This window comes from Branchiostoma lanceolatum, chromosome 1 (genome assembly GCF_035083965.1).
Source record: "Branchiostoma lanceolatum isolate klBraLanc5 chromosome 1, klBraLanc5.hap2, whole genome shotgun sequence".
Classification (NCBI taxonomy): Eukaryota; Metazoa; Chordata; class Leptocardii; order Amphioxiformes; family Branchiostomatidae; genus Branchiostoma; species Branchiostoma lanceolatum.
Genome location: NC_089722.1, coordinates 10,866,103 through 10,878,518, shown reverse-complemented (window position 1 = coordinate 10,878,518; position 12,416 = coordinate 10,866,103). Strand labels below are relative to the sequence as shown.

The following is a 12,416-nucleotide window of genomic DNA, read 5'->3' as shown; positions in this document are numbered from 1 at the left end:
ATTTCAATTATAATGGTACATCATTAATAGGTGATTTGGATCTAAAAGTGAATTTTGACAATTAAAAACTTATGATAAGGAAAAAAAGTGTAGACAAGCCATGTTATAAGGGCCTGGTGATATTCGTTGTACAATCATCGTATGATCCCAAAATGACTGCAATAGGATAGTCATGCATGTATCATACAACTTCATCTGTATTGTTACTGGAAGGCTGTCTTACATGTAGATCCCTGTCAGCACAGTATACTTAAAAATTCTACGACATCAAAATCGCACATCAAAATCGCACGACGGCCTGCGATGAATGCGATCGTGCTGTAACTGCGGCACATTACTTGGAAAAGGAGTCAGCAGGAAATTTTCCACGTATCAAAAGTCTAGAATGCTTATTCAGAGATAAAAAGAGAACATTCACTATTAGAAACTATTTTAATAGGAATGGGAATAAAAAAGAGGCAATTTTATTCTCAGAATTTTTTCACTGGTTTTACTTGTCTCATTAATTAGAGAGTCCTGTGGACAAAAAGGATGACAACTTTAAGTGATTATGAATAATTCACTGAAGTAAATGCAGTCTATTCATCAACGATGTGGTGTCCTCTGTAGGGAACATCAAATGCCATAAATCAAGCATCAAAAACCATATTTGCTCAGTGAATACCTTCCAAACCAAAACCTATGGTCCTGAAACCCTTATAAACTTTTACGTGCAGAAATCACACTTTGGGGAGCTATTCAAGAAAAGGAAGCCATCTTCGAAAACATTAATTTGGGAGTAACTAAGTCAAGACCGTGAAATTTAGGTCAAGCAGGGCCTGGGAAGCCCGAAAGGTAATTCAGTGATAGGAAGTTAGATACATAAATTACTGACAGTGCTCTGCGGACTGTGGAAAATGGGAATCTTAGGCGATCTATTCGGGCATATTTGGCAATTTTGTTCAGAATTGCTGAAATTCATTTCAGGCAAATGTAACCATTAGTATAAATCAGCTGCCAAAAGCCCGGCAAAATGTCTTCACATCCTCTACATTTCCCTTCACATGCTAATGGCTAATTCTACAGACTATACCAATGGTACAAAATACATTGTAGCTTTGAAAGAAGTATTTCTCTAGGGCACAAGACCTTCTTATTCACACTTAGACATGCCAAGAGATACATGAGTCTCATAAGCAGAGACGCCATTCACAGAGTCGGCAATGTTTTTCCCTGTCAGCAAGGTTGATGTAGTCAGTCCCCAAGCTAGCAATTTTCCAGCAGCCTGTGCTGGTACCAGCGGTGGTTAAAGGCTGGAAGGATACAAGTTGAAGGACAAGAGATTACCTCCCCATTGCTACACGTAATCGCCTTTCCCCTTGGAGACTGTGAGGAAATCCTGCCGATCTATTAGTGCTGGCAGGTTCAAAGACAAAACATTGTTGGAAAGATGCTGTTCGTCATGAGCTGTTTGCTCGCATAACTTCAGCTTTACTTTTACTGGTTAGTGTTTGGAGGGGAATATACAATGAGATTATTTTTGTCTACTTCCAGGCTCCTACTCCTGGTCACTGTCAAACCTTTAGTAGTTATTGTTCACCATAGCATGCTATAGAAAAAAATGTTAATACCCATCTGTTGGCTTAACATGTATATAGTAGTGCTACATGTATACGACTCGAGTGCCACTTACGTTAATCACATGGAATCCAATGGAGTTCTGCTAAGCAAAGTTTTCTTTCTACAAACTCTCAGGATTTGAGTAAGGCTTAGTATATCCAGAATAGAAAAATAAAATTGATCATATTCATATCTAAAGGAAGACAAAGTGACACCGATGAAATGTTTCACTTGAATTGTTTCCTTCCAGTTCACTTTAAGGCAAAATATAGAATGAATAACAAAGTAGCAAATATATCCAACCTCTAAGCAACAAAACTGACATGATGGCATACTACAAAATGAAAACTACATGTTAACAGCAACATTCAATATTATAGAGCATAATTTCACCAATTGCTTGCACAGAAACATGCATGACTAATTGAATAGACATGTTTCTCCTCTTGTATATCATAATATATGATTGTATTATAACATGGAAGAGCAGCAGATAAGGGAGCAGAGACAAGAGAATTCATTATGAAGAGCTGCACATGGCCGGTGTGTTTAGACCTGGAGACTGAATGTCTGCGCTCTGAAAAGTTCAGAGTATCAGGCGGATTTCATGCCTGCGCAAACATGTCCTGTCCTGTCAAATCACAGAATCCCTGGAATAGACATGAATCCATCAGCTGAATTACGTCACAGGAAATTAGAGGAAAGTACAAATCAGAGACTGCTTTTTCTGTGCTGAGGTAGCATTTTGGCACCAAATTTCTATTGGTTACAACTTACAGGTCTGGTATCAGAAATTCAAAGATTGAAGGCCCTGATTTTTCATTAGATGGGACCAAATGTAACTACTTCATCGCCCACATATTGTAGTAGAAATATTGGACAATGCTAAAGTATGTAATAACTGCAAAATATTCTTGCAGAGAAAAATCACTGTAGAAATGATGTTATAGGCGTCTAAAGTTGCCAACTTGATCAGTGATCTACTCGAGCAGTTGTAATTGTACTCAAAAGGCTGGCAAAACTTTTCTTGCCAGTAGAAAACTGGATCATGAGAACATATGGCATGCCTCTGTAAAAAAGAAACTGCCCGAACGCCCGGAACGGCGTTCGATCGGCGTTCCAGCCGTTCCTGCCCGCTCAACCTCATTTCCCCCGTTCTGCGCCGTTCATGTCACTTAGCACCCCGTTCGGAAGACTGCGACATGAACGGGCGCGAACGGCACTCGAGTAAAAGGCCGTTCGCGAACGTCCACGATAAATCTGCGGACACCTACTGAGCCGGACGTAACGCGTGCCCGTTGCTCAACGCCATCTGTCGGCAAGTGCAAAATTGCATCGCTGTTCCGACATGGCCGTAAGTCCGTAACGCTAACTGTACATCACGCACGGTTGACCGAGCCGGTTAGTGAGGGACGGCATGGGGTTCTTTCTCTTCTGAAATCCTTCGTTTTGCGTTGGCAGTTTCCATCCAAATGCAGAAACTTTTAAGTCACGCCAATCGATGAATCAAAAGATGTGACGTGTTAGTCAATTGAAACGTTTTCTAGACGTGTTAATTGTGTGTTTGTATTAGTTTCCGTGTTATTACGTCATGCCAAACGCGTGTGTCAGACGTATACTCGGAGCTTTCTGTAATATCGATCTTTTCGAGAGACAACTTGAGACAACTAGTTCTTTCTCACATACAATGTCAGATCAAACTTTCAGACCTTATTAACACCTACCATGATCATTCTCTCGCTGCTTATTTAGCTAATTGGTTCCGTCTCAGTAGGGGTCCGTCTTCAGGTCAGTGACCTCGGTGAGCCGGGCGGGTGCCCGCTGACCCGAACTTCTGCCTTAATGTTTAAGAAAATTACGAAGTTCCTGTTTTGCATAACTGAGTGCAATTTATTTACAATTGACAACTGAAGTTGTGCTACAAATATGTTTGCAAAGAAGAAAGGTCTCTTGCATTCTCGGTTCAGCGCTTAAAGCAACCCGACACGCCGCCGGGGCTGCCATCCAAATCTATCACGCAGTCTCGACGCATGGACAGGTTCATGGAATCATGATTGAAACAAGGAGGTTATCGCGCAAATCAAGGCAATTGACAAGTTGATGTCAATAACAGTTTTTACGTATATATATACCGACGCGAGTCCTCATTCGTGGCTAGGGGGTTATAACCACTGGAGTCCTTCTTCTGTATTTCATTGGTTTAATTTCTAGTTCTTGTTTTCTTTTTCAGATACAATTACAGTCTGGAGGCACGCGGCTAGCTGTGTGCTACACTTGGCCGAATTGGACCATCTATACATCGCCAAACTGTTTAACATGTTCAATTTGTTCCCAGTTATGACGTTCGGTTTTTGTGTTGAATTGTTGTTTGTTTGTTTGTTTGTTTGATATTGATTTCGACAAATGGGAATATTACTAAAACATACAACCAGCAGCTTTTCACTAACAAGTTCATGTTCTTTGAATTATTTCTAACATACGATGAAGTATCGCAAATTTTCAAACTGACAAGACTCATACTTAACAACATTAAATTTGAAACGATTAAAACTAATATCAATTCCATTGTAACAACAAGTAACAGTGCGCCACAACTACAAACTAAGAAGCTACATCCATTAAGTAACTTACAGCCAATCAAACTGTTTACTTTAAAACGATATATTTGAAACGATCAAAAGGTAATGTTACTATCAGTAACAGTTCGTCACAACTGCGAACTACTAAGTTACATCGATTAAGTAAACTTATGCTTCGTCACGACTGCACACTAACAAGTAATATCCTACTCTCCAAGCAGAGGAGTGGTTCCGACTGTTTTTTCTTGACTAAGTAGAAAGCCCGACAAAAACGTCTAAAAACACGTCAAAAACCATCCAGAACCACTCCTCTGCTTGGAGAGTAGTAATATCCATTAAGTATGTTACAGTTCGTCACAACTGCAAAAGGCACTTTTAAACTAGTACCCAGGGGTCCAAAGATTTTGGAGCATACCTCAAGCAGCGCCTTGGCTGTTGTCTCACCAGTCGCAAAACTTATCCGACTCTTCGAACAGGCGGTCCTGTATCCGTCTGCTTGTCGGCTGTACACGGTGGTCAGTGGACTCTCGAGCTCAACCATACTACATGATAGTTTTTATTACCAAGCCATGCAGCGGCGCTATATCATTTTTTCTGGGATTTGACGGGCGAGTGTGTTTGCTGTTTCAGTTGTAACTATAGTTTGCGGCCCAACTTTTAACTTTGTCTGATCGACACCCTTGTTGTGTGTCGATGACCCATTTTACGTGGATGTTTTACGTGGTGAAAATGTAATCGGTCGTAACGATAAACGGGGAACAATTGAACTCCTACCACGTAAAACTACTACCGGGTGCCAAATATTACCCCGGGGGCGGAAAACCCTTCTGTCCCGAAGAGATCCCGGCCAAACCACGGTAGACTGGATGCCAGGTTAATGGTTCCCTGGACTAGGGATCTAAAATGCAAAGAGCCCAAGGAATCATACTAGAATCCTGCATATCTTCTGATGTTAAACACGTCTAACCAACTTCTTACAGTGTCCTTAACTTCAAAAAAGGAACACGGAACCATCAACTATTCAATACGAGACGATTTAGTAAAGGTCTATCAGCGCGTGTATTTGAACCGGATAAACTGCATTGTTAAACTTTCTATTCAGAAGTCTTTTTCAAATCCTTCACAAAACACCCGTTACTCAAAATGTATTACTAGGATGCTGTATATCTGGTCATATTATAACATGCATTTTTAGGGATGTAGAAGATTCTCAGGTTTAGAAAACAACACGGAACTATTAATTTTCCAATACAAGACGGCAGAACAGACGTTTTTCATTCATGACGTGTATGAAATCTGTGCTGTGTACATTTCTGCCCGGACGTAAATTGTCAAACTCTCTACTGACGTCAACCGCAGCCTCACTAGAATCCTAGATATCTTGTGACGTTACAATATATCTTTCTCACTTCCTGCAGTGTTCCTAACACCAGAAGACAACACGGAGTCATCAACTTTTCAATACGAGACGAGTTACAATAGTGGATGACCGAGTGCATCCAAACTCTTTTAACCTCGCTGTCAAACTTTCTATTTAGAAGTCTTTTTTCAAATCCTCCACAAAACACCCGTTACTCAAAATGAATTACTAGGATGCTGTTTATTTTGTCATATTACAACATGCATTTTTAGGGGTGTCGAAGGTTCTCAGCTTTAGAAAACAACACGGAACTATTAATTTTCCAATACAAGACTGCCCAACAGACGTGTATGAATTCCGCGCTATATATATATTTCTGCCCTGATGCAATTTTCCGTGTGACCGTAGCCTAAGATCTCATACTAGAATTCTAGGTATCTTGTGACGCTACACCAAGTATTTTTAACTTCCTACAGTGCCTCTAACAATAGAAAACAACACGGAATCATCAGCTTGTCAATACAAGACGATTTTCAATAGTGTGTCGGTGCGAGCATTCAAACTCTGCACTGTCAAACTCCCTATTTAGAAGGTTTTTCCAATCCTCCACAAACCACCCTTTACATATAGTGATTTCCTATGATGATGTATATCTTGTCATGATACAACGTGCATTTCTATCGGTCTACAAGGTACCTATGTTAAGAAAACAACACGGAACTATCAATTCTCCATACCAAAAATACTAAATAATCAGACATTTTTCATGACGTGTACGAGATCCGCGCTGTATATATTTCTGCCCGGATGTTAATCGTCAAACGCTCTACAAGTCAACCGTAGCCTTTGACCCCATACTAGAATTCTAGATATCTTGTGACGTTACAGCAAATCTTTCTCACTTCTTACAGTGTCCCTAACACCAGAAAACAACACGGAATTATTAGCTTTTCAATACAAGACGATTTTCAATAGTGTGTCAGCGAGCGCATCCAAACTCTTTTAACTGCGCTGTTTATATCCTTATAAATCCGTTGGCCAAATTATTCAATTTAATCCTGTCATCAGGCCACTTTCCGCAAAAATGGTGTGAAAGTCATATTGTCCCCATACACAAAGGCGGCTCCAAAGACGACCCTAACAACTATAGGGGGATCTCTGTCACTAGTTGTCTTGCCAAGTTATTCACAACAATTCTGAACACACGCCTCACTAACTATTTAGACGAACATTCCATTATCTCCCCAAATCAGTCAGGTTTCAGAAAAAACTTTAGGACAAGCGATAATCTGTTTGTCATTGACTCGCTAATATCTAAACACACCAATACTAACAAACGTTTATATACATGTTTTGTAGATTTTAGAAAAGCATTTGACTGTGTGTGGAGAGAGGGACTCCGTTACAAATTACTAAGTTCGGGAATAGGTGGTAAATTCTATAGTTTACTTACATCAATGTATTCTAATCCAAAGACCTGCGTCAAAACCTCTACGGGTCTTACACCATTATTCACTACTGATAGAGGCGTGAAACAGGGATGTAACCTCTCTCCCACACTTTTTAACTTATTCATAAATGATTTAGTCAAAGAATTAGATAATTCCGACTGTGAACCCCCCACTCTACACAATCTACTTGTTCCTTGTTTATTGTATGCTGATGATGTCGTGATATTTTCAGAGTCGGAAAAAGGATTACAACGTGCCTTGGATAGACTGAACATGTTCTGTACAAAATGGAAACTACAAGTAAACATGAAGAAAACTAAAGTCGTAATTTTCAACAAATCTGGACGATCAGTAAAAAATGTGAAATTTTCCTTTGGCTCAGATACTATTGAAATAACAAATTCTTATTGTTATCTAGGACTTTTGTTGTCCTCATCAGGCACTTTTTCCTTAGCAAAAAAACAGTTGTCCTTAAAAGCACGCAAAGCCCTTTTCAGTCTCAAACCGCTCTTTCGCTCACCTCTGTCCCCTAAGGCTCTGTTAAGAATATTTGATGTGTGTGTTAAATCTATTATGTTATATGGCAGTGAAGTTTGGGGCAAGGACCATTTGAATGACAGGTGTCCGATTGAAACTATGCAGAACCGTTTCTGTAAAAATATTCTTGGAGTGCACCGAAATTCCAGTAATATAGCAAGTAAAGCAGAGCTTGGAGTGTTCCCGGTAGATTTAGATGTGTCAATCCGCATAGTTAAGTATTGGTTGCGCCTCAGACAACTCGATCCTTTGACTCATCCTTTACAAGTAGATGCTCTATTGTATCAACAGTCTTCCCAAGTGAATAGCAACAAGAAAAACTGGTTACAACATGTGAAAGATGTACTTGACAATAGCGGATACTCCTTTATCTGGAACGCCAACAATCTCGATCTAGACATACAACATATATGTACATTGTTAAGAAAAAGGCTGACCGACATTTACACTCAAAGTTTTCTTTATAAATTATCTATCGATGACAGTAAGTTAAGATTTTATAGGAATGTTAAAACAGAATACTCAATGGAAAAATATCTTTCCAACAAAGATTTTGAACAACGGTCAGCTGTGTGTAAGATACGAATAAGTGCACATCCACTAGAAATAGAAAAGGGTAGATATAAAAAGCTGCCCGCTCACGAGAGAATGTGTAAGTTTTGTACAATGAACGCAGTGGAAAATGAAATACATTTCCTTTGCCAATGCCCTCTATATGAGGCCGAAAGAAACGATTTATATAAAACAGCTTCCGTTAATTCTCCTAGCTTTCACCATTTGAATAGCTTACAAAAATCCATATCACTACTAAAATCAACAAACCCACTTACGATGAAAAACGTGGGTCTCTTCATTTTCCACTGCCTTCAAAAAAGAAGTCAAACCCAACCATAGTCAACCTTAGTTAACTTAGACAGTAGCCTAGATACCTATTTTTGATTCCCATGTATTCCCATGTACTTGTTTGTCTGCAATTAGCCTTCGGGCATGAACTTGCAATAAAGTTATTATTATTATATTTCTATTTAGAAGTCTTATTTTCAAATCCTCCCACCAAACAACCGTTACTGAAGATGAATTACTAGGATGCTGCCTTTCTTGTCATATTACAACATGCATTTTAGTGATGTCGAAGGTTCTCAGGTTTAGAAAACAACACGGAACTATTACTTTTCCAATAAAAGACAGCCCAACAGACGTCTTTCATGATGTGTATGAAATCCGCGCTGTGTACGTTTCTGCCCGGAAGTAAATTGTCAAATGCTCATCAAGTCACGCGCAGCCTATGATCTCATGCTGGAATCCTAGGCATTGTGAAGTTATAACATATCTTTGTAACTTCATACAGAAAACGCCTCGGCACCATCAACTTTTAATACGAGACGATTTAGAAAAGACGTACTAATATTCGAACCGTATTAACTGCGCTATCAAATTTCTGTCCAGAAGTCTTTTTTCAAATCCTCCACAAAACACCCGTTACTCAAAATGAATTACTAGCACGCTGTATATCTTGTCATATTACAACATGCATTTTTAGGGGTGTCGAAGGTTCTCAGGTTTCGAAAACAACACGGAACTATTCATTTTCCAATACAAGACTGCCCAACAGACGTTTTTTATCACGTGTATGACCGATGTATATATTTCTGCCCGGATGCAATTTGCCAAACGCTCTGCAAGTGGTCCGTAGCCTACGATCTCATACATATATTTGCTATGTTTTAAGACTGATATTCAATATGTTTTATCATTTCACATAGATTTTCGATTATTCTGTATATTTCATCATGGTACATAGTACACATACAAATAAGAACTAACGGGGCCGAACCGTCCTGAACCTAGGGCCGAAATGTCCTGATATTTCTTGGTCGTAGTAGTTTCGGAACGAGTGACAAACAACAACAGGATGCTTCTTCGTGCAATGGGCCCCCGGAAATCAATTACGAAGTAGACAATTTGGACGGAAAATGTGGCTCGGCGCTTGAAATCCAGGACCGTTCAGGCTGCACATGTGATCTTTTCGCGCCAAATGTTCTTACCATGTCCGTCGGCAGGTCCTATGGGATCACTGTAACCAGAATATTGACAATATTCGGGAAATAGGCACCATGTGAAATAGTTTCTATTTTTTTCTTAGCTTTTACGCCCCACCCTCCTCTAGCAGTGATGAATACCGCTCGGCAAATGTTCGGCAAACCCTCCCGGTGTGGTACACTCGCGTTCATGATAGTAATAATGATAATCTTTATGGCAGGAAGGACATTATATAGGCAGGTGGGTAAATACACAGATGACCACACGTGGTCTAAATGATGTAGAATAAAAAGGATGTAAGACTACAATGTCTACATTTTAACGGTAAATTCTATGTATGAAAACACAACATACTATTGTTAATCTACATACCTATAAGCTTCTTCTCTCTTCTTCTTTAATTATAAGTGTTTGGTCATATCAGGTAGAATTAGTACCTTGTATATTCGATTGATTTTGTCACCAACCTCCCTAGCAGCCTGTACAAGTCTGACATATATATATTCAAATAAATTCAAATGGACATATTTGATCGTTTTGAAAAATCTAGAAATATCATCACTTATACATGTAATCAGGTAGGCCATTGAACACGAATTGGCGAAATTCGAAACACGAATTGCGCCACGTAGAGGCGCAATTCGTGGCGCGCAAAGCGCCACCGGGGGGCTAAACTCGAGATCTCGAATTCGTCCACGCGGAAGCGTTAGCGCGAAGCTCAATACAAAACCGGCACTGACATGGCTCGCATAGCGCCACCGGGGGGCGAAACTCGAGATCTCGAATACGTCCACCCGGAAGGGGCATCGCGAAGCCCGCAATGTAACGTTACTGACATCATGAGTTACGTAACTATATGTCCAACCAGTGGTGGCAGCGAAGCGCATATTTGCGAAACACGTCTTGCGATTTAGCCATTCTGTTAATGTTTAACTTATGATGTATTGTAGTCAGCTAATCGTAATACAAAACACGCACAGACCAAGGAGTAAATGTATTCGTCCAACCAGAGGTGGAGCGAAGTGCATATTTACGAATTCTGTTTAATGTTTAACTTATCGAGTATGGGTAAAAATTTCAGCCAGCAATTGTTGCTTTGTTTATAATCGTTTATGTCAATAACATTCTGTTTAATTTGCTGTTACAGGACCTGGTTACGGGGCTGAGAATAATAACAAATTGATACAAATACATTCTGACAAAATAGTGAAAATAGTGGCAAGAATGGGATAGTGTGTGTTCTAAGTACTAGTAACATTCTTTGCTCCAGTTTCAGAATCGATTGTACGGATAATACATTCTTTATTCACGACCATGGCAAAGATTTCCTGCTGCTTTACTCTACTCACGGCAGATAGAATTAGTTCAATAAAGCGAACATTACACTAAAGTCGGGGTCTGATAAATCAGACTGAAACTACGTAGACATTCACCACAACAAACAAAAATTCAAACAAAATGGCGACCATGAAAATATGATGCTATCCCAGGAATCAATGCAGTTTGTACGAGCCGACTATTTCCGAAAACATCCGAGATTTTACGACGAACATGTTTCAAAAGTAATAATTATCAATATCTTGCTAACTTATGTACGTGTATTTTATATTCCATTAAAGTTTTTTTAACAATGTTTTTCTACAATCGCTTTATTTTTAACTTACCTGACGACCTTTGTCAATTTTGTTAACATTCGGATGTTTTTGGAAATAGTCTGCTTACAAACTGCAAAGAATGCTGGGATAGCATCATATTTGCGTGGTAGCCATTTTAGATTTGAATCGACAATCATAGTGCTGACATAGTTTGCAGCAAATTCACAAATAGACAAAATTGGACTAACGTTTTTTTTGGTGCTTGTCTATGTACTTTCAGTGGTAGATTTTTAAAGTTCTCTTGACACTAAGAACACATACTGTCTCATTCTTGCGTCTTATCGCACTATTTTTGTCACTATAAATGCGTTAGCGATTTGTCTGCCCCGTAACCAGGTCCTGTGAAAGCAAATAAAACGGAATGTTATTGATATAACGGTGATTAACAAACTAACGATTGCTGACTACAATATATTGTAAGTTAATTTTAACAGAATGGCTAAATCGCAAGACGATACTCGGGTCCGTGTTTCGTAAATATGCGCTTCGCTGCCACCGCTGGTTGGACATATAGTTACGTAACTCATGGGAAAGCTATTCTCATCTATCTTAAATACACGTCTTGTTAACTATGCAGAACATTACAGCCTTTTCAAACCCCAACAGGCCGGTTTTAGAAAGAAATTTAGAACAACTGATAACATTTTTGTATTGTCTACTTTAGTAAGCAGATATCTAAGCAGGAATAAACGACTCTATGCATGTTTTGTAGATTTTAGCAAGGCCTTTGACTCGGTTTGGAGAGAGGGTCTCTTGCTGAAATTGAATAAACTTGGCATAGGGGGTAAATTTTTGCTTACTATTAAAGACATGTATTCCAAAACAACAAATTGTGTAAAAACTAGCCAAGGTCTAACTGAAACTTTTGTAACTAACTGTGGGGTTCGTCAAGGCTGTAACTTGAGTCCAACATTGTTTAATCTATTCATAAGTGATTTAGCAGATGCGTTTGATGATGGTATTTGTAACCCTCCTACTTTACATAATAAGAAAGTGTCTTGTTTATTATATGCAGATGACCTAGTGCTTTTCTCTGAAACCCAACGGGGACTGCAAACATCTTTAGACAAATTAGAAAACTATTGTAAATCATGGCATTTGAATGTTAATCTCAAGAAAACGAAAGTAATTGTCTTTACAAAGGGAGGCCGTCTGCCTAAAGACTGTTATTTCTTGTTTAGTAATAATGTTATAG

The 12,416-nt window shown here is 39.1% G+C and overlaps 1 protein-coding gene across 1 annotated transcript in view; it reads right to left on the bottom strand.

Annotated features, from left to right (window-relative positions):
• LOC136433575 (synaptotagmin-like protein 4) overlaps positions 1-12,416 on the bottom strand; it is a 101,945-nt gene that overhangs the window by 59,740 nt on the left and 29,789 nt on the right. The gene's annotated exons all lie outside the window — the stretch shown is intronic.